The sequence below is a fragment of the Oxyura jamaicensis genome, chromosome Z, assembly GCF_011077185.1.
Source record: "Oxyura jamaicensis isolate SHBP4307 breed ruddy duck chromosome Z, BPBGC_Ojam_1.0, whole genome shotgun sequence".
Lineage (NCBI taxonomy): Eukaryota > Metazoa > Chordata > Aves > Anseriformes > Anatidae > Oxyura > Oxyura jamaicensis.
The window spans coordinates 59893336-59919412 of record NC_048926.1 but is presented as its reverse complement, the minus strand read 5'-3'; the positions used below and the strand labels follow the sequence as shown (position 1 = coordinate 59919412).

The 26077-nt window shown below is 42.1% G+C and overlaps 1 protein-coding gene and 1 long non-coding RNA gene across 5 annotated transcripts in view; both read right to left on the bottom strand.

Annotated features, from left to right (window-relative positions):
- The window catches only part of FER (FER tyrosine kinase), a 196345-nt gene that overhangs the window by 19343 nt on the left and 150925 nt on the right, over positions 1 to 26077 (bottom strand). The window lies entirely within an intron of this gene.
- Positions 18793 to 22336, bottom strand: LOC118155827. Its single transcript, XR_004746034.1, has 2 exons — positions 21363 to 22336; positions 18793 to 21330 (listed from the first exon to the last, which is right to left on the bottom strand). It is a non-coding gene; the product is annotated as an uncharacterized LOC118155827 (long non-coding RNA).

Below are 26077 nucleotides of genomic sequence, written 5' to 3'. Positions count from 1 at the left end.
CTATACATGACTGTCTTAGCTTGAAACATTGTGGGTTGTGAAAATACTTTAACGTTTGTATTTGTATGTACTCTAGCATTTGATTCTGCAGACAAAGGTTCTGTCAAAGCATCATTGAACCACACAACTGTAGCAATCCTCTTGCTGTTCAGATATGAACATGAGAAAATATCCCATGTTTCAACTTATGTCCATTGCCTCTTGTCCTGGCACCAAAGACAACTGAAAAGAGCAAAAGAGCATGGCTCCATGCTCTTGCACCCTCCCTTCAGGTATTTTTACACATTGATAAAATGCGTACTCCAGGAGTGTGTTGAGGATAAATTCCTGGTCCAGGTATTGGGCAAACCAACAAGAGGAGAAGCATTACTGGACCTGGTGCTCACCAGTGTGAATGAATTCATTAAAGAGATTAAGAACGGAGGCAGTCTGGGCTGCAGCAACCATGCCCTGGTTGAGTTTGTGATCTCAAGGAATACGGGCCTGGCAAGGAGCAAAGTCAGGACCCTGAACTTCCAAAGAGTGAAAATCCAGCTATTTAAAGACCAAGTGGATGAGACCCCCTGGCACACTGTCCTTAGGGACAAAGGCAACTCCTTAAGGACACTTTTCTTAGAGTACAAGAGCTCTCCATCCCCACGTGTAAGAAATCAAGCAGGGCAGGTAGGAAACCAGGATGGATAAGCAAGGCCTGCTGGTCAAACTGAGGTGTAAGAAGGAAATGCACAGGCAGTGGAAGCAGGGACATGTCACCTGGGAAGAGTACAGAGATGCTGCCCAGCTGTGCAAGGATGGGATCAGGAAAGCCAAGGCATAGGTGGAAATGAGCTTGACAAGAGATGCAAAGAATAACAAGAAAGGATTCTACAGGTACATTGCTCAGAAAAGAAAGGCCAAGGAGAGTGTTTCCCCTCTGATACATGAGAAGGGAGAACTGGTAAATACAGACAGGGAGAAGGCTGTGTACTCAACTACTTCTTTGCCTCAGCCTTCACTGGCAGTGAACTTTCTCATGTCTCTCAAGTCCCTGAACTTCTGGGAAGGAGCAGGGGGAGCAAAATCCCTTTCAGGGGGAGCAAAATCACTTTTCACTGTAAGTGAAGAGCTGGTTCAAGACCACTGGATGAAACTGAACAGGTACAAGTCTATGGGGCTCAATGCCATGCACCCCAGGGTCCTGAGGGAACTGGCTGATGGAGTTGCCAAACCTCTTTCCATCCTATTTGAAAAGTCCAGACAGTCAGGTGAAGTCCCTGGTGACTGTAAAAAGGGAAACATCACTCCCATTTTCAAAAAGTGTCAAAAGAAAGGTGCAGGGAGCTTCAGACTGGTGAGCCTCACTTCCGTGCCTGGGAAGATCATGGAACAAATCCTCCTGGAAGCAATATTAAGACACATGGAAGACCAGAAGGTGATCCAAGACAGCCAGCATGGCTTCACCAAGGACAAATTGTGCCTGACCAGTCTGGTGACCTTCTGTGATGGAGTGACTGCATCAGTTGACAAGGGAAGACTAACTGATGTCACCTACCTGAACTTCTGTAAGGCTTTTGACAAGTCCCACATGACACCCCAATCTCCAAATTAGGTCAGGCTGGCTGGGGTCCCCAGGCAACCTGATCTAGTGGGTGGCATCCCTGCCCTTGGCAGGGGGGATGATCTTTAAGATCCCTTCTAATAAAAGCCATTATATGATTCCTTCCTGAGTCTACCTCCTTAACCTTTTCTCTAGGATGAACAGTCATGGCTCACTCTGCCTTTCTTCACAGATGATCCAGTCCCCTCAGTCATCTCTGTGGTCCCTCGCTGGATTCCTTCCAGTATGTCCACGTCCCTCTGGCAGTGGGGATCCCAGAACTGGACACAGCTCTCCAGGTGTGGCCTCCCTCACCAGTGATGAGGACAGGGGAAGAGACACCTCCCTCCCCTTGCTGCCAATCCTTTGCCTAACACAGCCCAGGACACTGCTGCCCTTCTCTGCCACAAAAGGGCGATGCTGGCTCATGTTCAGCTTGCTGCCCACCAGGACCCCAGGGCCCTTTCTGCAGAGCTGCCTTCCAGTTAACCATTCCCAAGCCAGTACTGGGGCTGTTCCTCCCCAGGTGCAGGACTCTGCCCTTCCCCTTGCTGCCCTGCATGAGCTCCCTGTCAGCCCATGTCTTCAGCCTGCTGGGGTCCCTCTGGTGGCAGCACAGCCCTCTGGTGCATCGGGCACTCCTCCCAGTTTGGGGTTACCTGCAAACACTCTGCTGCATCATATATACCATTGACAAAGATGCCAATCAGTATTGACCCCCAGGATATTTTGCTTGTTACTGACCTCCAGTGAGACTGTGCACCACTGATCACCTCCCTCCGGGCCTGGCTGTTGAGCACATTTTCAGTCCACCTCCCTGTTGGCCCACCCAGCCCGTACTTCAACTGCTTCTCCAGGAGGTTCTAATGGGACACAGTGCCAAAAGCCCTACTGAAGTTTAGGTGGGCAATACCCACTCTTCTCCCTTCATCTACCAAGATGTCATTTTATTATAGAGGTGATCACCTGCTCTGAGGAACCTGCTTTGGCGGGGGGGTGGACCCGATGATCTTTCGAGGTCCCTTCCAACCCCTACAGTTCTGTGATTCTGTGATTCTGTGATAAGTCATAATTATTAAGAGTAATCCTTCTCTCAGACACTTACTTTTCTTATTCTTGTGAGGAGTTGTTTCTTGGAGTACATAAAAACTAATAATGTTTAGCAGATACAGTGATATTTAAATCATGCTAAATCCCACCAAAAGTTCTTGTACTTTGCACTTTTAATAACTTGCCTTTCAGTGGGGTGAAGCAGCACGAGTACAGTGTCATTCTCAGTGCTTCACCTTCAACCACTTCAGTTTCTGCAATTTCATCTACTGTAAATGTATTTTTTCAGTATCTTTTTTCCCTGTTCTCTTACTTACAATGTCTTCACAATGTCTATTTGTTTAACATTTGCTATTTCATTCCTAAGGCTTATATAAATGCCCTCAAAATTATGGTATCTTGTTAGCCTTTTTGCTGTCTTTTTACATCTGCTTAGTATCCTCAGTGATTTGTTGTATTTGCATTTTTAAAATCATTTTAAAAAACATTATTACATTAGCTACCTCATGCTTTCCTTTTTTATTCTATGATTTTTTAACATATTGCATACAGCTCCTTCATTGCTTCTCCTCATGTCTGACAGTCTCCTTTAAGATGATATTCATATTTTTCAGCCCAAAAACAAGACAAAATAACCAAAATTGCACTATGGCCACTATGATTTATTACAGAATTTATAGCTATAATCTGAAATACATCACAATATCAGAAAGTATTGCTCCCATTGCTTTAAATTAGTATATCCTGGAAATACAATGCAGCTCAGAGGAAGCAGTCTAGGAGGTTTCTGGAGATTGTGGAAGCTAGTTTCCTGACGCAGCTGGTTAGTGAGCCCACCGGGGGAGGTGCCCTGCTGGACCTTCTGTTCACAGAGAAGGACTGGTGGGAGATGTGGTGGTCGGGAGCTGTCTTGGGCAGAGTGACCACAAAATGGTAGTGTTCCCTATTCTTGGCGAAGTCAGGAGGGGGATCAGTAAAACTGCTGTCTTGGACTTCCGTGGGGCAGACTTTGAGCTGTTCAGGACACTGGTTGGCAGAGTCCCCTGGGAGGCAGTTCTGAAGGGCAGAGGAGTCTAGGAAGGCTGGGCACTCCTCAAGAAGGAAATCTTAATGGTTCAGGAGCGGTCTGTCCCAACAAGACGAGCTGGCATGGAAGAAGACCAGCCTGGCTGAACAGAGTTGTGGCTAGAGCTTAGGAATAAAAAGAGAGTTTATGACCTTTGGAAAAGGGGGTGGGCCACTCAGGCGGACTAGAAGGATGTTGTAAGGTTGTGCAGGGACAAAATTAGAAAGGCCAAAGCTCATCTGGAGCTCAATCTGGCAACTGCTGTTAAAGATAACAGAAAATGTTTTTATAAATGCATAAACATGAAAAGGAGGACTAAGGAGAATCTCCATCCTTTACTGGATGTGAGGGGGAACTTAGTGACAAGAGATGAGGAAAAGGCTGAGGTGCTTAATGCCTTCTTTGCCTCAGTCTTGAGTGGCAAGACCAGTTTTTCTCTGGATATCCAGTAACCTGAGCTGGTGGAAGGGAGTGGGGAGCAGACTGTGGTCCTCATAATCCATGAGGAAATGGCTGCCGACCTGCTACAGCACTTAGATGCATGCAAGTTGATGGGGCTGGACGGGATCCACCTGAGGGTGCTGAGAGAACTGGCAGTAGAGCTGGCCAAGCCGCTTACCATCATTTATCGGCAGTCCTGGCTATTGGGGGAGGTCCCAGTCGACTGGTGGCTAGCAAATGTGACGCCCATCTACAAGAAGGGCCGGATGGTAGGCCCGAGAAACTATAGGCCTGGTAGTTTGAGCTCAGTGCCAGGGAAGCTCATGGAGCAGATTATCTTGAGTGTCATCATGTGGCACTTGCAGGGCCACCAGGCGATCAGGCCCAGTCAGCATGGGTTTATGAAGGGCAGGTCCTGCTTGACGAACCTGATCTCCTTCTATGACAAAGTGACATGCTTAGTGGATGAGGGAAAGGCTGTGGATGTGGTCTACCTTGACTTCAGTAAGGCTTTTGACACCAATTCCAACAGCATTCTCCTCAAGAAACTTTCTGCTTGGACTGGCATACGCTTCTTTGGGTTAAACACTGGCTGGGTAGCCGGGCCCAAAGAGTCATGGTGAATGGAGTTAAATCCAGCTGGAGGCCGGTCACTAGTGGAGTCCCCCAGGGCTCGGTACTGGGGCCAGTTCTTTTTAACATCTTTATTGATGATCTGCATGAGGGGATCAAGTGCACCCTCAGTAAGTTTGCAGATGACACCAAGTTAGGTGCGTGTGTCGATCTGCTTGAGGGTAGGAAGGCTCTGCGGGAGGATCTGGATAGGCTGGACCGATGGGCCGAGGCCAACTGTATGAAGTTCAACAAGGCCAAGTGCCGGGTCCTGCAGATGGGGCACAACAACCCCAAACAGAGCTACAGGCTGGGAGATGTGTGGTTAGAAAGCTGCCAGGCAGAGAAGGACCTGGGAGTATTGGTTGACAGTCGGCTGGACATGAGCCAGCAGTGTGCTCAGGTAGCCAAAAAGGCCAACAGCATCCTGGCTTGTAGAAGAAACAGTGTGGCCAGCAGGACTAGGGAAGTGATTGTCCCCATGTACTCTGCTAAGGTGAGGCCACACCTTGAGAACTGTGTTCAGCTTTGGGCCCCTTGCTACAAGAAGGACATGGAGGTGCTCGAGTGAGTCCAGAAAGGGGCAATGAAGCTGGTGAGGGGTCTGGAGAACAAGTCTTATGAGGAGAGGCTGAGGGAGCTGGGACTGTTTAGCCTGGAGAAGAGGAGGCTCAGGGGAGACCTTATCACTCTCTACAGCTACATTAAACGAGGCTGTAGTGAGGTGGGGATTGGTCTATTCTCCCACATGCCCGGTAATAGGACCAGGGGGAATGGGCTAAAGTTGTGCCAGGGGAGGTTTAGGCTGGATATTAGGAAGAACTTCTTTACCGAAAGGGTTGTTAGGCATTGGAATGGGCTGCCCAGGGAAGTGGTAGAGTCACCATCCCTGGAGGTCTTGAAAAGACGTTTAGATGTACGGCTGATTGATATGGTTTAGTGGAGGACTTCTTAGTGTTAGGTCAGAGGCTGGACTAGGTGATTTTGGAGGTCTCTTCCAACCTAGATGATTCTGCCATTCTGTGTGATTCTGTGTTCAAGGAAAGGTTGGACCTGGTGTGTAGGGACATGGTTTAGGGGGTGACATTGGTAGCAGGGTGATGGTTGGACCAGATCTTGGAGGTCTTTTCCAACCTTCATGTTTCTATGATTCTATGTTCTCTGACAGCCAGAATCTGTGGCAGAAAGAAGACCAGAAGCAGCAAGGCAAGAGGCAGCCCTCGCTGGCGTGAGATGGACAGTGATGCAGTCCCAGCAAGCACCAACAAGGAAGGCAGCTGAGGAGAAGCGTCATGGGCAGAGCCAGAACACTGGTGGCACAACAGACACCAGTGCCCAAGGGAGCTCTGGCATGCAGCCCACAGACACCCATAAGCGGAACCATTGGCACCGCAATGATGCGGAGAACAGGCTGGCCCCTCAACCACACAGTGTCAGGGGGCCTGGGCTTTCTCCTAGTCAAAACAGCAGCATGAGGCAAAGGCAGGACCATCAGCCAGACAGCCACAAGGAGCACAGGCAAGACTATAGCATGCAATGCAGCGTGGGACCCAAGCATGGCCATAAAGCAGATGGCAGTGGGCCCACAAATGGAAATGAAGTGCTGAGTGGAACGGGACCTAGGCGTGGAAGTGAATGACCCTGTGGTTCGGCACCCCAGCTGGAAAAATCTACTGAACAAAGGCATCGTGTGCGGCCAGGCCCCAGCAAGGACGGGCTCAAACATCAGCAAGTCCAAGCCGTGTGCTGCCCTTCCCCTAAACCAGCCAGCGACTTGGGGCATGGGTCTTCCAATTGTTGCAACGATGGCATGGGGTAAAGGCAAGAACATCGGCCAGACAGCCACGCGGAGCACAGGCGCCCCTATCGAGCAAGCCCAGACACCTATAAGTGGTACCATTGGCACCACAGCAATGTGGGGAACAGGCCATCCTCTCAACCACACAGTGATGGGGGCCTGGGCCTTCCCATAGCCGCATCAGTGGCATGGGGCAAAGGCAGGACCATCAGCCAGACAGGCACGTGGAGCACAGGCGTGCCTACCATACCAAACGAAGTGTGGGACCCAGCCAGGGCCAGAAACCAGACAGTAGTGTTGGACCCACACATGAAAATCAACCTGACAGTGGCATGGGACAAAGGTGTGGAACTGGACAACCCCCTGGTGCGCACCCTGGCCTGAAAACATGTTGGATGGAAGGCATCCCGTTTGGGCAGTCCTGGGCAAGGACTGGCTTTGCCTTCTGCCCATCACCGTGGAGCTCATGGAGGTGAATCCACCAGAAGATGTGGAGGAACCAATGGAACTGGATCCACCTTGGCCAGAACACAGCTGGGACTCCCGCAGCATGTCTTTGCTCTCTGCTCTCCAAGCACACAGAGCGTCACAGGAGTGCCTGGCCAGCCCCCTACTCGACGTCGCGCAGGCTCCATCCCAAGCATTAGCTTGGAGCCCCCAGACACCACGGACATTCCACAGGCTTACCTGCAGAACGTCCTGGCAATAAATCACTCTGTTGCTGATTCTCAGGGGTTGTGTGAATGCTTCTTTCCTGTCCCCCAGCCCTTGTGCCAGAGGTGCCATCCCGTCTGCACAGAGCCTCGAGGAAGAGCACAAGAGAGGACCCAGCTTCCTTCGGGCTGCTGCGCTGGGGTGACAGGAGGAGTCCCCGAGGGCCACCATGCACCTCTAACATTTGTGCAAACAGACTGAGGGGTGAAAATAGGAGTGTGTAAGCAATGATAGGTGGCTAATTTATTATCCTAGAAGTAAGTTTCTATAGCTGAGTACTTGGTAAAGACAGATGTGGAGAAGGCTGAGGCATTCAACAACTTCTTTGCCTCCGTCTGCACTGGTAGGCAGGCTTCCCAAGTCTTTCATTTCCCTGAACCTGTAGATGGAGGCTGGGGGAGCAAAGTCCCACCCACTCTTAAGTGAAGAGCAGGTTTGAGACCAGCTGATGAATCTAAACAACAGGTACAGGTCTATGGCGCCTGATGACATGAATCCCAGGGTCCTGAGGGAACTGGCTGATGTAGTTGCCAAGCCTCTCTCCACCCTAGCTGAAAAGTCCTGGCAGTCGGGTGATGTCCCTGGGGAGTGGAAAAAGGGAAATATGCCTCTTTTTAAAAAGGGATGAGAAAGGTCATTTGGAAAGCAGAGGAACTCCTGCTCAGACTGGGGAGGGAGAAGAAGACGAGATAGGCTACCCCAAAGTGGCTGGGCCATCGGAGGAACAGGAAGACAAACAGGAAGATATAATAAGGGCATCAAGAACTACCCGAGGCCTATACCAGCGTCAGCCTAACTGGGAATGGTTAAGTAGTTGGTTAACGAAGTTAACAAAGTTAACCAACTACTTAGGAACGCCATCCAGAGGTCTGTTCTGAGGCAGGAGAGTTATGATTGGCAGGCAGTGTGGGAAGATATGGGGAGGTAGCTCACCCATAAATCTATGGCCACTATAATTTATTACAGAATTTATAGCTATAATCTGAAATACGTTAGGATATCAGAAAGTATTACTTCAATTGCTTTAAATTAGTAAGTTACAGCTTTAATTTTCTTCCAGTTCTTCCAGTTTCCAGGATTCTAATTCATGTAAATTTGCTACTGTTAAAAGGAAACAGCACTAGCATAATACTGTTATGGTGCTTATAAAATACTCTTTACATCTTAACCTTCCATATGAAGTACACAGAATAGGGTTTCATTCAAGAGTCAGTATATATGATAGATGACATTTCAAGCATTTGCTTGCAAACTGTATACATAGAGAGCTGATAGCAGAAAAGAACTGTGAAGAGTCACTATTACACGCTATTACAGATAACTTCAATGTTAAATATCTGTAGTAATTCATCTAACTTTCTAGACAGTCATTAAAAAACACACACATAAAGAACATAAGTATGTTCTATTTGTTTTCTTTCTTCTCTATAATGGTACCTGAAGCAAATATCCTGAAACAGCGCAGATATAATTCCATTAGGTGCCTCTCTCTACATGGGACATTGTTTTTCTTCTCATGCATCATTTTCTACTTGCTTCAGTAATTCCATAAAATCAATATATACATTCTTTAACATAGAAAATCAGCAAATATTCCTTATTTCACATTGTGAAAGCTGCACAAATTGGGAACAAATTACAATGAGCCTCTATAGAACAAGTTCGTTACTACAAGAGAAGCTATGACTCTCACTATTTAATACCATGATTATGCAAGTTCCTAGTGCTATTAGAAACAAATGCCTTCCCTCCAACTACTAAAGAATAAAAATTAATATGTAAATCAGAGATCTGAGTATTAAGCAGTTCCTCTAAATGCAAACAGGGCACTGACTACAAATCACTAACATGGGTTGAATATGCTGAATCTGTGAGAGAGAGAGATCATACAAGCCTTTTGCTAAAAATTCAATAGCATGTTAAAGAGGAAGTAGAGGCAATTCCTCTGTGCTGGGAGTTGTTACCATCTGGATTCTTGTCTGTCAGTGAAGAAATAAACCACATAAACTTTTCTCTAAGGACTCTGCTCCCCTTCCCCCACCCCCCAGAAGAAATACACTGAAAGTAATACCTAGTATTTGAATGGAATTCCATCAATTAAAGCAAAACAAAAGCGTAAACTCATTACTAAGGCAGCAGGACAGACTGCCTCACAGAACTAATTAGCCATTTTATAGGCCCTCCCTGGATCATACAGTTAAAACACTCCTAGGTGACAAAAGCAAGTAATTAATTAGTGAACAGGATCAGTTTATCCCCTCTTCACATTTAATTCAACCAAAATAGTCTATTACCTGATCAAAAAAGAAGGAGTGGCAGGTCTACAAGTGAAACTGCAATTTTTTTGTGGACTGTAGACACTACCTGTCCTTCAACCACCTTAGGTCATTTTCAGTGGTGGCTAGCCAACTAAGTCCAAATATACCTATTTCAAAACTGTCTTGATACATGGTGCTCCTTTTGATATATATGGAGAACACGGTTGAAATTATATGTCTTAGTAACAGACTGGAAAAATATTAGAGGGTCAGAAACACATCCTTCAAAGTGTTCTGTGCTGTCCTCTCCCTTTTACACTTTGTATTCTTGATTTCTCCATATTAGTTCATATATCATTAAGAATACTAAATAATTCCAAGAAAACTGTGATTATCTGTGTGGTGGTTTTATCCTGCTGGGCAGCCAAACTCCACCACATCAGCTCTCTCACTCAGAGAGAGTAGGCTGGAAACAAAAAGAAAGGCTCATGGGTTGAGATAAGGATAATTTAATTAAAGGGAAGAGGGAAACAAAATCAAAGGCCTAGTGGAAGCAAAGAGAAGGTGAAAAAAATTACTCTCTACTTCCCATCAATGAGCAATGTTTGGCCATGTCCCAGGAATGAGGGCATCAATACACGTAGCGGTTATTTGGGAGGACAGACGTCTTCAAAATGGGAGTCTCCTCTCTCCTCCCCCCCTCTCCCCCCTTTTATTGCTGAGTGTGACACTATATGGCACAGAATATCCCTTAGGTCATTAGGTTTAGGTCAGCTTAGGTTTAGGTCAGCTGCTCTGGCAATGTCGCCTCCCCACGTCTTGCCCCCCCCAGGCAACTGGCTTGGGCAGTTAGAAGGAGCCATGATTGTAGGGTCATAGAGTCATTCAGGTTGGAAAAGACCTCCAAGATCATCTGGTCCAACCATCACCCTGCTACCAATGTCACCCACCAAATCATGTCCCTAAGCACCAGGTTAAACCTCTGCTTCAATACCCCCACGGACGATGACGTCACCACCTCCCTGGGCAACCTGTTCCAATGCCTGACCACTCTTTTCTGAGAAGAAATGTCTCCTGTTTTCCAACCTGAACCTCCCCTGGCGCAACTTGAAGCCATTCCTTCTTGTCCTATCGCTAGTTACCTGTAAGAAGAGGCCAACCCCCAGCTCCCCACACCTTCCTTTCAGGTAGCTGTCGAGAGCCAATGCTTTGTTAGCACTATTCAGCCATAGACAAAACACTGGTGTGATACCAGTGCTGTTCTAGCTACAAGTGCAGAACGCAGCACTGCAGGGAAAGTTAACTCCATCCCAGCCAGACCCAGTACAAGTTGTAATACTAATAATCATGTCTGTCCACTCCTCATATAATACAAGTCCACCTTCATTCTCAGAGGAGAACAGGGCTAGGAAAACAGAGAAGACCCAAGTTAGATGCAGCAGTGAGTTCTTAATAATGTCTAGTGTCTGCTCACTATCCAGAGTTTTCAATATTGCTCAGCTCTTCTCAACTATAAAACAGGTAGATTTCTCCACCTCACAGCAGGAAGTGACATTCAATTAGTTTCTCTGAAGTATTTTGCAACTTGCAGATAAGAGACTTAAAAATTTGGAAAAACAGCTTAAAATAGAAAAAAAAAAAAAAAAGTTACAAACCAAACCCCAAATAACTGTATCCAGTAGCTGAACAACTCCACAATAACTGGCTTGTATCTAAAAATGTATTTTTTCCACAGAACCAGTACTGCGCTGCTCACTCTCATAGTCACAGCAGTTAAAAGCTATCAGGTAACAATTTCTAACATCTTGGTGAACATCTCTTTGTGAACGAAGCTTACCAATATCACTTTAATCCAAAGGCAAACTTTAAGTAATAAAGGCCAAAGAAAACAAGAAAAAAAATAACTGCCAATAAACCTTAAGCATTAAAATGAATGCATGGTCTAACTAGAAGTTGACTGTTAAGTTGGTAAACAAAGAACTATTCCTAAATGTCAGATTTCTACAAAATAAAAAAACTATACTGAAATATAAAATATGCTCAGTAGATATTGGGAGGAGGTGCTACGTGTTTTAAAGATGCTGCAAGTGCTGGATGAGAACCTGTTGAGAACCACCCTTTCTGCTTTGGGCACTTTTTTACCTGGGATGAATTCCAGGTTCCTTCCACACATTATGGGGCACTTGCCCACTAAAAAGGTAATAATGCAGGAAAATAAAGTAACGGAAACTTGCTTTTTGCAGCTCACATATGTGACTATACAAACTGACGCATTACAAAACTTTTACCTTCTTTGAAATTCTCTCACGAAAGTTATTAGGTATCCTCCATTTTCCTAGTATGACACGGTTTCCATAGAAACTATTTTGAAAGAGGGAAAGATGGGCATGGTAGACAATGAGTTCCCCTGAAGAGAACCAAATACCATCGAAGTAGTAGACTATAAAGACAGAAATGAAACAATAAATCAATACATCATCTATTCCTCCCACCTTTTTCCTCTTTCTGAGGAATGTCTGCTTTTAGAACAGAAACATTCCTATCAGCAGCATCTACATGTTTTTCATCAGCCTTGTTTCTCAACTTTTTTTTAGAACATAATAGTTATTATTTGTACTTTTCTGAACAATTATTTTGATGAATACAGAATCATAGTCATTTTAGTCTATAATAATCTTCTTTGCATTGATGTCCCTGTAGATTTTTATAACCCTTTTTTTTCCTGTGCAATTCTGATTGCATGTAATGAACTGAGCAAAATGCAAGACTTATGAATGTCTAATGTCCTTTTTCCCCCCCTTATACTTCATTTGTCTCTTGAAACAATGGTTTGCAATTCAATTTATTTTGTATCTCAACTTTTTTCTTCTGTTAGTTGGGAAAACTTACCTTATCTTTGTCCATTACGAACAACTTAAGAGGGTACATAAATGCTCCCTATAATTTTAAAGTAATGCTAAAACTCTAAGTAGTCCTCTCCCCCCTGCCCCCTCACCCCCCCTTCTTTTCTTCCTTTTAGAGGTAGGAGAATCAAAGATCTACATAACCTACGTTTTATGTTCATGAGAAGGCCTTTGCAAATTAAGTTTGAACAACTTTACAGTAAACTGTCTAGCCTTCTTATTTCTGATAAAGTTATGGGTTAGACTATGAGAATACTATTCTAGAAAAAAAGTTACAAAAAGCAATTCTAGTGTTAGTCTTAATGAAAACTAAGTATCTGGATAGTGCTAGCGCTGGATGATAAGTAACTTTATGGGAATCCTGTAATACTAGGGCAACTGAAAACTGGAAAACACATTCCAGAAATCCTCAACAGCAGGACACACAGAAATACCACTGCTGGATCCCATGCAACCGTTCCTACAGTCTTGAAAGAACATTAGAGTATAATAGGCACAAATAGGATGGAACAGTTCAGCTGGAAGGGATCTGCAGAGATCATCAAGTCCGACTGCCTCACCACTTCAGGGCTAACCAAAAGCTGAAACACATTAATGAGGGCAGTAAGAGCCTCTTGAACACTGACAGGTATGGGGCATCAACCACCTATCTAGGAAGCCTGTTCCAGTGTTTGACCACCCTCATGGTAAAGACATTTTTCCTAATGTACAGTCTGAACTTCTTTTGGCATAGCTTTGTGCCATTCCTGTGAGTCCTGTCATCAGTTACCAGGAGGCAGAGGCCTGCACCTCCCTCTCCCCTTCCCTTCCTCAGGAAGTTGCAGAGAGACATAAGGTTGCCTCTTGGCCTTCTTTTCTCCAGACCAGACAACTGTCCTCAGCCCCTCCTCACAGGACGTACTCTCCAGTCCTTTTACCAGCTTTGTTGCCCTTCTCTGGATGCTTCCAAGTGTCTTACAATCCTATTTATTGTCCTCTCAACACAAGCCAGAAATGCACATTTGCTTCCCAGAAGGCCAACTGCATCCTGGGTTGCATCAAAAGATGTGTGGTCAGCAGGTCATGGAAGGCAATTGTCCTCCTCTGCTCTGCCCTTGTGAGGCCTGACTTGGAAGGCTGCATCCAGGTCTGGGGCCCCCAGCACAAGAAGGATGTGGATCTGCTAGAACGGGTACAGAGGAGAAGAGAAAGCTCCATGGTGACCTCACTGCAGCTTTTCAGTACTTGAAGAGGGCTTATAAAAAGATAGTATGTAATTTTTGCTCAATCACATAATGACAGAACGGCTTTAAACTAAAAGAGCGCAGATTTAGATTAGAGGTTTGGAGGAAATTCTCCACTCAGAGGGTGTGAGGCACTGGAACAGGTTGCCCAGAGAACCTGTGGATGCCTCATCCCTGGAGGTGTTCAAGACCAGGTTGGATGACCTGGTCTAATGGGATGTGTCCCTGCCCATTGCAAGGGGTTGGAACTGGGTGATCTTTAAGGTCCTTTCCAACTCAAGCCATTCTGTGATTTTCTGATTTATACTGTGGAGCCCAGAACTGCACACAATATTCAAGGTGAGGCTGCACCAATGCTAAATACAGTGGGAGCATCACCACTTTTGACTGGCTGGTGATGCTGTATTTATGCACCCCACAATGTGGTTTGCACTCTTGCCAGGTCATGCTGCTGGCCATGCTGAGCCTGCTGACACCAGCACCCCCAGGTCCCTTTCTGCTGAGCTGCTCTCCAGCCACTCATCTCCCAGCCTGTTCCTGTGTCTGGCAGCATTTACCTCGTTGAACTACATGCCACCAATGATTGTCCAGTGTATCTAGGTCCCTTTGCAAGGCCTCCCCCTTGAGAAGAGACTCAAAAGGTCTGTAGTTTCCTGCATCTTTTCTAATGACCTTCTCGTAGATTGGTGTAACGCTGGCTAACTTCCAGTCAGTGGGGAGACCTCAGACTCGCAAGATCTTTGGTGGGTTATTGAAAGGGGTCCAGCTATAACATCTGCTAACTTCTTCAGTACTCTGAGGTAAATCCCATCAGGTCCCGTGGTCTTATGAACACCCAGCTGATACAATCTCAGCTTACAATTTTGGTGACCACAGATGAGAAGTCACTGCTCCCCTAGTTGTGGTCCTTCCAACTCTGACTACTGGGCAGCTCAAGATCTGTCATTGTGATTAAAAATTGAGGCAAAAAGCAACGGAACAACAACAACAACAACAACAAAAACACCAAAAACCATTAAATGCCTCTACCTTTGCCTCATCCTTACCTTTAAGCAAAAACATGGATAAGTTTATGATACTCATAACATTTTTAATATTCCTCAAAAACCTATTTGATATTCAACTAAATTATACAGAAAATTAAGTGTCCAGAAAGTAGTCAGCCAAGATAGATAATTCTTTACGTATCTAAGATGGGTAATTATCCAAGATGGATCAGAAGTTTTCATTCTTTGCTCAATAAAGTTGCAAGTCAAATTCACAGAGACATCTTCTGTTTCCAAAATCAGATGGACAAATAGAGTGAGCTGTTCCCAGTAAGCAAACACCATATTCAAGTAAAAATTTCCATATGTACCCATATCATTCATAGAATCAACCAAGATGAAACACAACAGCAGAGCATACGATTATATTAACTAGCACATTCTTTATGTGATAATATCACAGAGCTAATCAACCCACTTGATGGTACAAAACTTGCTGCAGTAACTGTCCTTGCCCTTTTATAGAAGGAGGGCTTCTCAGTTCTTAATCCTGAATTAAGTTTTGAATCTTTTATATATTCTATTCTGTAGCACAATGTCAACTTATCGATTTCTCTGTACAGAGGCATTAAATACTGGTTTAATTTGTTTACAAACTTGATAATACCTGAAGAGACAAACTATCTCTGTTGTCCATCATACATCACTGATAGAAAAGCTTGTAGGCTGCATTTAAAGAAAATGTCAAAAGTTGTGTAGTTTTTAGCACTGATTTAATGAATAAGCTTTTTAGAAGATAAAATTTTCTTTCTGTTTAACATTTTTTTCTAGTGTTAGTATTATACATTGCCAGTATTTTAAAAACAATTTAACAGTAATAATGGAAAGTAGAGCATGAGAAGACAAGGAAAAACATCACCAGCACCCAAGGAACCATAAAATTCAGAAGCATAATTATAATACAGGTTAGTATCTGTCTTTTCATCCTTTTCACTAGATTAAGACAAATGAGCACAATAGTATTTGCAGAGCTTTTCAGGTCTCAATGAAAAATAAGGTATTTTAAAATATTTCTCTCTCTTCTTAGGTTGGAGTTAAGATCTCAGATTATATCAAAGCTTTATGCTTCAGCTGAGGCAGGTGTACTGGGTTTACATGGCAAGGTTTTGGTAGCAGTAGGGGGTACAGGGGTGGCCTCTGTGAGGAGAGACAAGGAGCTGTCCCACTTGTGGCCAGACAGAGCCCCTTCCAGCCAGCTGCAAAACGGACCCACTGCTGGCCAAAGCTGAGCCAGTAAGCAATGCTAGTTGTGCCTCTATGGCAGCAGATTTAAGAAAGGCTAAGAAATGCTACAATATAGGAATGACAAAATGTGAAAGAAACAGGCACCAAGGTAAGTGGAGATGAGGGGGAGAAGGTGCTCCCGGTGCCAGGAAAAGAGATTCCCCTGCAGCCCATGGGTCCCACATGGAGCAGATCTCCACGCTGCAGCCTGTGGAGGAGCCCCCGCTGGAGCAGGTGGATGTGGCCTGGAGGAGGCTGCGGCCCATGGAGAGCCCCCGCAGGAGCAGGCCCTGGGCCACAGCTGCAGCCCGTGGAGAGGAGCCCACGCAGGAGCAGGGGGGCTGGGGGGAGCTGCTGCCCGTGGGGGACCCGTGCTGGAGCAGTTTGCTCCTGAAGGACTGCAACCTGTGGTACAGACCCACACTGAAGCAGGGAATATGTGAGAGAGGAACAGGAAAGCCTAAGTATTATGAACTGACATCAAGTCCAATTCCCCATCCCCCTGTGCTGCTTGTTGGGAAGGAGGTATAAGAGTGGGAAGATCCTGGTAAGAAGGGGGTAGAAAAGTTTTTTTTCAGTTTGCTTTTATTTCTCACCATCTTACTCTGTTATTAATTAGCAACAAATTAAATTAGTCTTCCCCAAGGTGATTTGCCTGTGGCAGTAATTGGTGAGTGGTCCTCCTGTCCTTATCTTGCTTGACTCATGTTTTTTTTTCATCATATTTTCTCCCTGTCCTGCTAAGGAGGGAGGCTCAGAGAGCAACTGCGTGGGCATCTGACAGCCAGGCAAAGTCAAGCCATCACTGCAGGCAAGAAGTTTAGCCACTAATGCTCTTTCAACAGCTAACACCAACCATGTTATATTGTGGATTAATTTGTTAGCTCTAATGCATTCATATAATTGAAATGTGTTTGCTCCTACCAGCAGACAAGTATGGATTAAGATTTCAGAAGTTAACATATGAATCTGGACTGAAGTTCATGTTTTTAGTTGACTGAATATTATATAGGCATTAGAGCCCAAGACAATTTATTTAATGAAGTTAAAAAATTAAAAGCTAATAATCTCAGTAAAAACATATGAAGCATTCAGCATAACTAAGGTACAAGAGACTACATATTCACAAAAACAGTATACAGGAATAAGAAAGAAACCAAGTAAATCAGGCTTGATTAGAGCTTAGGAGGAAAAGACAAAGCAGAGTAGTAGTAGAGTCAAATAGTGCTAGACAAGAGGGTTGTATTGTAGTCCCAATCTTTGTAGCTATGACATTAAAAAAAAGATGCCTCTTGATTTTTTAAAAGAAAGACAAAGGAAACTAATACCAAAACCAGAGAGAAGAATCATCTATATTTAAAAGCAATTATTACTTTTTTTTTTTTTTTCTTATCTAGTAAGGTAAAAATTTGACTGGATGGCAGAGCTAACTTTCAGAAGCTGCAAGAGCTCATATGTACATGCACATTCATCACAAGCAGATTTTATAGCTGGGAAGGGTTAAGGACTACATGTCAGTAAATCCAAGGGCTCTAAGTTCATCACCTACTGAACACAACCGTTCTTCTCTTACTGAACCTTCATGCTATTTCATTAAACTATCTGTTAGAAGATTGTCCTTCTCATGGAACATCCAGTATTTCAAAGAAGCCATCCTGCCTCTGGCTATTGTCTGTCTCTGTTGAAGCATGCTCACTCACGTATAGTGTTGGTTGCTAATGGATTTGGAATGCTCCCATGTCCTCTGCAAACTCAGAGGTGCTGGAAACGCTTTCCTGTGCTTAATGTAAAGATGGGAATAGAATTAAGTATTAAAACTACTGCAAAGCTTTTGATTTACTGTACCTGGCTATTATTCTGAAATAGTTCCACACATATACACAAATTGTGTCACTACACTTGTGATACACATGATCCTCTTCACTGTTTAAAATTTTACCTTCATTTTAGCATTTGCAGTGGGCAAAGGTTATACAATAAATAAGCAAAGTTCAGCATTTGCTAACTTAGCTAAGCATTTGCTAAACTCCTGAAATCTTTCTGCAGAAAGAGATTATGGATACTGCAACGTATTTTGGAAATTTCCTAGATTATAGAAAGTGTCACAAGACAATGTAGTGAAGTTGCTTTGTTAATGATCTGAAGGAAAAGTCAAATAGCAATTTAATTAAATTTCTAGATGATAGCAAATTAGGAGCTGCAAAAAACACTAGTAAGGGCAAAGAAATAAAAATAAGAAAAGAGAGAAAGGTTGGGAAAAACCTGTTTGAAACAATGAAATTAGACTTAACCTGTAAACCATAAATGAAGATATTTTGAAAAATTAAGCCTAAATACAAACATTTGCTGGGACTTCTCTTTGCCCAGAGGAGAGAAGGCTTGGAGGGGATCTTAGCAATGTACTTGAAGGGACAGAGAAAAGAGAGCAGAGCCAGGCTCTTTTCAGAGGTGCCCAGTGACGGGACGGGAGGCAATGGGCATAGGCTGAAACATGGGACACATGCTCCTGTGCTCATGTCTGAATGCCAGTAGCATGGAATTACCATGCAGGTGACAGCACTGGCACAGGCTGCCCACAGAGGCTGTGGGGTCTCCCTCCTTGGGGATCCCCAAAAGCCCATGGATGCGGTGCTGGGCACCCCGTTCTGGGCGGCCCTGCCTGAGCTCCCTGCCAGCCTCAACCACTCTGCAATTTGGTGAGTGCTGGGTTAATAAAATCTACTTTTCTGTCTCAATAGAACCAAATTTCCACTAAAAAAGATAAACTCATTCTTCATTACTGATACTTAACATTTGGACATATTGTGCAATACCTTGTCTCTATATATACCTTGACTCTATATTCTTGAATTAGCTTACCAGGCCCATCACCCTCCCCCCCTTTTTTTTTTAATTTCTGCCACACTACTCAATAAATGCCTCAGGTACAGCTCTTACAGGGTTCTACTTGCCTTCAATTTTTCTCTGCTTATGAGTTATTGTGTTTACAATGCAAATTGTGAAAATTTCTGAGACACAACTTTCTCATATCTACAGCTCCTCTCATCAAACGAAGCAGTAATTTCCTACCAGTTCTTACTGGTAGCAAAACTTCCTTTCTTTTACATGGCTTAGCTTTGCTGATTTCTTTTGCATTGTAACAAGTTCATGTGCATGGGGGAGTCACACATGGAGAAGTGGAGCATAAGAACTGTCTTGGTGTCAGAACAAAGTAAATTCCCTCTTTGCATTAATTTTCTTTGGAAGCACGTTTGTGTTTGTGGGCATGGCAACTATGATTCTATGAACTATGGCTACTAGAGAAACATATTCCACACGTGATGGAAGCTTCAGCTTCTGTTTTCAAAAATTTTGTTATTAGGTCACCCTAATCAGACTATTTTTCTTTTCTTACATGATGTCATTTCATTATATATTTTCAACTCTTTTTTTACAACAATTTTGACTTCAATCAACCAACCTGGATTTTTTTTTCTTTTGCATTTTTAATATTCAGTTTTCTCTAACTAGGAGTTTTCGTCTATGTTTTTCTCCCCCGGCCCCCAAATTAAGAATTTTATTTTATTTACCACTTTTATAATATTAATGTCAAGAGCTGCATGTAGCGTTCTGTTAAATTTCTCTCTCTGCTACCTTACAGAAGCGTTTATTTTTTCTTTCATTTACCAATTTCCAGTATGTGGGCACCTATTGCAAAGCTTCAAGTATCTCTGCAAAAGATGACATGAATGATACAGTATGCTAGATAAGAAATGAATTTATGTCTTGAATACACATATCTGAATATAAAAGTAGTACACAATTCATCAGTGAAATAAAAGTTGTACACGTAGTCCAGAATCCTAGGGGAAAAACATGAACATTTTTTATTATTATTTTTTATCTCCAGGTTAGGTCAGCAGCTGCAGCTATGATCTTAGCCTAAGGGGATCTGAATTGTCCCCCCCAGGTATCTCTATATTAGCAAGTAATTCAGTACAAGAGAAACAGATAAACAGACTGAAGTATCTGGTGATGAGGCTCCTCAGATTTCCATTACATGCAGTTAGCAAGGTTTACTTGTCATCAGATGTAGTCTGTTTTTGTTTGCAAGATACGGTCCTAAATTGTGCAGCCAAGCTGTTGGACAAATTTGGGTTTCCTCAGCTGCAGGCTTCCTAGGGAATACCATTTTGTCCTTTCCCAGTCCTAGGCAGACATCATCAGCATAGCTGCACATCAGAGCCCTTCACAGAAGCCTCCACATTACTTCTGTTCCTCCTCGTAGCATTTCTGAGTTACATCATTGTGCCTGATGATGTTCCCACCTTCCAGCTCCACATTTAGACAACGTCTACTGTAAGGGGCTCAAAAATCCAGTAAAGATGAGCTAAGCAGTTTTAAAGAAATGATTAAAACTATTATAGAAAAATACTGGCTGTCAAATCTAAAAAACTGTCAAGCCACACATCAGTTGCTATAAAACACTGACCGAAATGAAGCTGAAGGACTTCAGTTTAGTAGTTACTTAGTAGTTAAAACATGCAAAAACCGCCCGTTGAAGGAAAGAACATATTTTTATATTTTACGCAGAAAAATCTGCCATAACTTTTAGATTTTTCTGGGTTCCCTCTGCCTTACTCTCTCTAAAGATTATAATGCTCTCTTGTGGTAGGAAAGATGATTATTTACTTGTAAACATACAAACACTTAATTTTAATTTACAATTGAAGTCCAGCTGTGCTATAGAAGAATAATGATATACACTGAGAAGCTAAACAAGCTCTTGAAAATTAAAACACATTAAAAATAACCAGGATAAATAAATATGGCAGTAACCACAGTAATATTATTTCACACTTGAGTTCAACTAAAATACGACAACAACAGCATGGGAGATCCTGTCATCTCAGTTCTGCCATCCATGTTCACAATATTCAGAATTTCTGCTCAGGAACATGATGATCTCTACTCATTTCAAGCTATAAATACATTAAACTTGCATCTCTGACTCGTTTTCATGTTAGCAGTTATGTTAGCTCTAACAAGGATTTCATGAAATACTAAAGGGAGGCAGAGGTGGTCCCTGTAAAAGCAAATGACAAGGGAGTGGGTTCATGATTCCATATGTAACCAGTCTGAATAATCATGTGCAGAAGACTGAACAAGCAACAATGGGAAGAAAGGGTAGCTTCCTGGCAGTGAATGAGAAGTCAGGAAGGTCTATGATACCAAATAGGAAGGACAGCCAATTCATTTGCTAGTGAATGGGAATGGAACTGTTTATAACCAGCTAACTATTAAGAAGTGATACTCATAGGCAGTAAGGTTAAGAACAACTTGTTTAAGCATTTATAAGCTTAATCATCATTCTGATCTCAAAAATCCTGCCCAGAAATTAATCTAAAAGCAGGAAGACTTTCTAATCAAGTATTGTTACCTATTCTACCATCCCAATTCAAGTACTGTTACTTTTTCTACCATACTAATTCCTATGTATAGTTTTTCAAAACTGGGACTTGGCCCTTATTTCACTGATCTATTTTTATTTCCCAGAACCCATGAGACTTGATGAAGTATCCGACATCCAGCTTTGCCAGGAGCTTTTTCTGTCAGGCTTGAGTGACTCAGCTTATATCTGTGAACAACAAAATACTGTAACATTGATTCAACAATTCTTACAGCTCCATGTACCTTGATGATCTCCCTCAATCTTCCAAATCAGTTAACATGCCAATAAAGCTTTCTTCACTGCCTCTTGCCTTGCATAAGGGATTTTGAAATATCCTTTGACAAAAAGTAAGACCCTATTTCAATCAATACTCACAGTTATATAAAAATGTTTCATAAAAGCATATCCTCACACTATAATTCTGCCAAACAAGATAGAAAGAGGATAAAACCTAGAGTGATGACAAAAAGTGAGAGAACATAACACGCACATAGCTTACTATAAATTTTATTTTACTCATTTTTAGCAGGTGTGATCCCTTAAAGATAGATTAAATTTGTTCAGAATCTTTTTATGGGAAATATCTAGTGAAACTGAATTTACCTTTGAATTGAGCTGAACATGCATAACCTCACCTAAATTTCTCTCAGGTTTATGAAAAAACCTCTTGATTCTCAAAGAAAGATAAACAGTAAGTTGGAAACCAGTATTTTCTTGGTCATTTGATAGACAGAACTATAGACCATCTATGAATCATGGAAAATAATATTCTCTGTAAAACACTGTTTTTCAGTTGCATAAACTTAATGTTTTTTTTTTTTTTCACAAAGGCACACTAAAATCCATTTTACATTCTTCCTCCATCTCTTTTTCATTACGTACGCAGACACATACCTACACTGAATGTAACACTTCAGTGATAAAACTGCTGCAATATAAAGCTCTGAGGCACTCCTGAAAAACCTCCTGAGGTACAGGGAACAACTACACTACAGAAAGGTGTATAATCATTAGTACTATCTGTAAAAATAGTGGTTAAACATTTTGTCAAATCCATAAAATAGCTATAACCTTGTATGCATATATATATATATACATGTCTGTTTATGTGTGTATCTGTACAAAAAAATAGAAAATGGGAAAATGTTTATTTCCCTCAAAAAAGCAATTTGCTAATTTATTTTTTTATTACCACTGACATATAGCCTAAAAGATTTTGATTAGAATTAAAGTATCTTCCTGTCTGAGACAACTAGGTTACATTCCTCTTTGTACTGTCAAGAATCAGCATCAGGCAAGCAATACATATTGATGTAACATCTATTTTGTCTTCTGGAAATGCTAACTAGAATTTTCTGGTACAAGGGGAAAAAAAAAAAGAAACAGAAAAAGTTTCACATCCCAAAGAAAAGAAAACGATAGACGTTCAAGCATACTTTGGCTTTGCTAAACAAACACTGATGCACATACTTTCCTTCTGGTCAACAATCCATGATCAAAAAATATCCTCTATCTCATTTCTAAGGTGACTGGCAAATAGCTGACTACATTCCTTCTCTTCTCCCCAGTCCATCTACTTCTGCTTTTGTCTCATCCGATGATCTAATTGTTTGTTCATCATCTAGCACTAACACATCCTTTACCCACTCTAAAAATGTTATCCCGCAGTACCTCTTTCTTTCTGGTACAAATCATCAAAAACAAAACAAAACAAACAAACAAAAAAAAAAGTAAAAACACCACCAGCAGTATAATCAGCTCTAAATATGGCCTGCATCTCCTGGTTACGATATATCTAGAATCTGATGGTTTGGGACAAGAAGGTATCTCAACTTTCTGAGCAGATTTAATATGAAACTTTGAATTCTGAAATACAGAGTTCAATAGTAGAGCATTACTACTGTAGCTTCCTGACAATAACATGTATTAAGGGATTGTAAGAGCAGTCAGTATTGCCTAAGGACAACCTACCCAGCTGAATTCAATGTCAGTTTTTCTGTTAATTTCAGTTTTGTTTAACGCACTTAGGTACACACTCCATTTTGCAACACCTCCTGCAATTAGACTTTGGTCTGTGGACTCAGTTCATTTCTCACTACGATTTACTAGTAAAATTCTTACCACAAAGATGGCAAGCAAGCCACTATTTTATTCTAAATAACCAGACAGTGTTAACAGCAAATTAATTCTAAGGCACGGAATAAAAGTTCATCTGTCTGTAAAATGTGTGAGCTTTTCATTTTTTATTCAATTTCAGTCGGAGGTTAGGACCCTTGGTTGAATACTGATTTCCCTTGATACCTCTTGATTCGCACCTTCCCATTTCTTCCTAAGTATTACTATTAAAGGTACAATGCTCTCCAAACTTTGTTTTTAAATCAATTCAAAATCCACTGTTTAAGAAATAGGAGTATATTGGATAAGAAAGTAAGCAATAGAGCTATTTCTGAAGAGTATGTAAATGTTTAAATTGTTCAACATTACAGTACGTTTTTCCTCTCCGGAAGACATGATGGAATTTCAACGTTATTTGCATTTTTTTTTTTCATTTCCTACTCAAAGAACCTAGATTGCACAAACTAGGAAAATGTGGAGGAAACATGTCTGATGACATACTGGAATTTCATATTCTACCTCAATAGTAGGTCAATAGCAAGCTCACAGAAACTAAAATTCTTGTTCAGAGCAAAGTTAAGAGTAAGTGGAACTGTAAAAATGAATCCTGTGAAACTAAAAAGATACGAGAAATGTCTAGGTATTGTATATGATAATAACCTAATTAGAGTATTGCGCACATGCCAAAAGTACAATGTTTTCCCCACCCTCAAACTATCAAAACATGAGTCAGTACCATGAGCTTAATGTAAGACTTAGGTGTTTCCAACTACACACACAACCTATCGAAGGTCATTCATTTAAATGCTGACAGTTTGGAAAGAGGGAAAAGGGTGTTCCCAGATATAACTGCAGTGAGTGTCATTTCCACTTCACACATGGCAATGCTTTATGCTTTCCTGAAGTGAAAAGAGAGAGCTCAGAAGCCAAGAAACACTAATTGCCATGGCTTCTCTAAAATCTATCAAACAATTGGCAGATAACAGTTGGGGAGGACTGACAGAGGCAGTCTGAATGGGAACCTTGTTCTGTTCTCATCCCCAGTCAAAGGACTTCATTCACCAGGGCAGCTTGAGAAGAAACAAATCCATCAGTGTTAAATTAAGATATCATGTTATGTGCAACTTACATAGAAATACATGAAAGAGTCATGCTTCCTCAAAAACACAATGCAGAGAGTAACACTGTTGATTAGAAGAAATAAATTACCTTCTAATAGTAAATTTAAGCTCCAGTTGCTAACTGAAGAACTAGATGTAGCAACACAAAATGTCAAAGTGGAATGTTAAATGTTTCTAACTATTGTGTGAAATAATAGACTTTTTAGCTTTCCTTGTATTAGTGGTTATTGCTGATTCCTATCACCACGGGTATTTATAATACAATATTTAATTGTCAATATTGTCAATACGGTCACTGTATTTAACTTTTTTTTTTCTTAGTAGTAACTCTAAAAAAATGATTCTGCAATAACAAGCTAAACAATTTATCTGTTGACTATCTTAGTTTAGATATTTAAATTTTAGTTTATCTAAGTTACTCTATATAATTTATCTACCGTTTAGGCAATAACATGCCCAAACAATCCATCCCTTTATGATATTGCAGGTCACTATCCTAGGAAAAGTGACATACTGAAATCTCAGAGAATATCTTTCCCATTTAACAGAGAACACAGAAAAGATGACATTCAAGCTCAGTAATTGAGAAAGTTTATCATAAAATGGAAATATCAATCTCATTGAATCCTTTAAGGACTATCTTTGGCTGACCATAGCTAATTATCCTGGGTAACATTCAGCTGATATAAAGAATGCATGTTGACTAGAGGTAAGATGAAATCTAAAGAAATTTCAAATAAATGCGATGAAACACTGTAATTGCCTTATCAAAAGAAAAGCCCTTCACAGAAAGAAAAAGTAAATTTCTGCTTATTTATTTTATATGAAGAAACTTCAATTTGCCACTACAAACTGAGTAACAGCAGAATCAATTATGTCTTATACTAAATTAGCCTCTGGTAAATATTCATTATTAATGTTAGCCTTAGAACAACCATAGTTAAACAACAACTTTGTTTTGCACTTCTATTAATAGATGCCTTGGTAAAGTAGTATTTGACAAGAAAAGTAGCAAATGACAAAGATAATTGGTGCTAGAAATTACCACTGGCAAACAAAATCTGCCCTAACAGCACCTGAAGCAAGCAATGTGACAATCATAAAACAAATAAATAAACAAACAAAACATAAATAAATAAATAAAAGGAAGGAAAAAGAAGAAAACAGCACTTCAAGTAATATCATTAATGTGGGAACCATTATATTATGCATTAGGTTTACGTGCAAGGTTTTAGTAGCAGGGGACTGCAGGGGAGGCCTCTGTGAGCAGAGCCCAGCAGCTGCCCCATGTCAGAGCAGAGCCAGCTGCAGCTGCTCCAAAAGGGACCTGCTGCTGGACAGGGCTGAGCGAGGGAGCGATGCTGGGTGGGCCTCTGGGAGAGCAGAGGTAAGGAAGGGAAAAATACTGCTGTGCTACAGCAGCTGGGAGAGAGGGGCGAGACAATGAGAGAGAAGCAGCCCTGCAGCCCCCAGGGGAGTGCAGCAGGAGGGCAGGAGGT